We start from the raw sequence: 2,004 nt of genomic DNA on the forward strand, positions 1-2,004 counted from the left end.
TTCAAAACTTTCTTCAAATTCAGACATCATGAATGTTCAAAATAACATCATCATCATCAGCCTGACGATACCACTGCAGGGCGAAGGTCTCTCCCATACTTCTCCAATTAACCCGGTTCTGTGCTACCTGCCTCCACTTGACCCCTGCGAACTTCTTAACCTCATCCGCCCACCTTTCTGCCGCCCCCTGCTACGATTTCCTTCCCTTGGAATCCAGTTTGTTACCCTAAGCGACAATCGTTATCCTCTCTTCGCACTACATGTCCTGTCCAAGCCCATTTCTTCTTCTTGATTTCCACTAGAATGTCAGCAACTTGAGTTATCTCTCTGACACACTCTGTATGCTTCCTATCTCTTAATGTTACCCCTACCCATTTTTGTTCCATAGCCCTCTGCGTTGTCCTCAACTTAAGTAGAACCATCTTGGTTAGCCTCCACGTTTCAGCCCCATAGGTGAGTACAGGTAAGATGCAACTGTTGTATACTTTCCTCTTCATCGATGCCCGTAAGCTGCTAGTCATAATGTGCGAGTGCTTGCCAAATTCGCTCCATTACAATCTTATTCCTCTTGTTATTTCCTTTTCATGGTCCGAATCTGCGGTTACTACCTGTCCTAAGTAGACATATTCGCCTACTACTTCCAGTGCTTCACTAAATAACTTACTGCTGCTCCTTCCCGAGGCTGTTGAATATTATCTTAGTGTTCTGCATATTGATTTTCAAGCCTACCTTTCTACTTTTCCTGTCTAGGTCATCAATCATTATTTGCAGTTCATACCCCCAGTTGCTTAGCAAGGCAATATCATCAGCAAATCTCAGATTACTGAGGTATTCTCCATCTACCCTTATCCCTAACTGCTCCCATTCCAAGTCTCTGAATACTTCCTCTAAACAAGCTGTGAATAGTACTGGGGTGATTGTGTCTCCTTGCCTAACACCTTTCTTTATGGGAATTTTGTTACTTTCTTTATGCAGAACTATGGTTGCTGTGCAGCCACTATGTATATCTTCAAGCACTTCCATGTATGGCTCGTCTACCCCCTGATTTCGCAATGCCTGCATCACCGCCGAGGTTTCTACTTAGTCAAATGCTTTTTCGTAATCAATGAATGCTATGTATAACGGCTGATTATACTCCGAGCATTTTTCTATCACCCAGTTGATGGTATGGATATGATCGATAGTAGAGTACTGCTTCCGAAAACCTGCTTGATTCATTGCTTGATTGTAGTCTAAGGTTGTCCTGAATCTATTAGCGATTACCTTAGTAAATACCCTATACGTAATAGAAAGTAAGGTGATCGGTCTGATTTTTTAAGGTCCTTAGCGTCCCCTTTTTTATGAATCAGGATAATGTTTGCATTGTTCCATCGTTCCGGTACCGTCGATGACACCAGGCACTGCGTATACAGGGTGGCCAGTTTTTCTAGCACGATATCCCCCCCTTCCTTGAACAAATCTGTAGTTATCTCATCCTCTCGAGCTGATTTCCCCCTTTACATATTTTCTAATTCTTTCTTTACCTCGTCCTTCGTCACTGGTGGAACGTTTGACTGCTTTTCCCTACCGCCAATCTTATTACGGTCCTGACTTCTTTGGCTACTGTAGAGATCAGTACAGTATAGACCTTCTCAGTTACTTTGACTATCTTGTCCATATTCGTGATGACCGTAATGAAAAATTTAGCATGCTGTGAAGAATGGGGGAAGCCTCAAAGCGGTAAAAAAGAAATTGGGCATAGCGAAAAACAAGTTGTATGCGCTAAGGGACAAGGCGGGCAACGTCATCACGAATATGGACAAGATAGTCAAAGTAACATAGGAGTTCTATACTGATCTGTACAGTCAGTTCAAAACATACGAAGTTTAATATAATTTACTCACCGTTGTCACTGATCTCCAGGGCGTCTAGGAAGGTTTCGTGCTGTGAATTTTTACGTACTCTCAAAAGCACTTTTAGTGTCCTGTAAAAAAAAAGACGTATTTCTTACGTAAGTCTTCCGAA

This window comes from Amblyomma maculatum, chromosome 10, assembly GCF_055883805.1.
Source record: "Amblyomma maculatum isolate TAMU_Amacu chromosome 10, ASM5588380v1, whole genome shotgun sequence".
NCBI lineage: Eukaryota > Metazoa > Arthropoda > Arachnida > Ixodida > Ixodidae > Amblyomma > Amblyomma maculatum.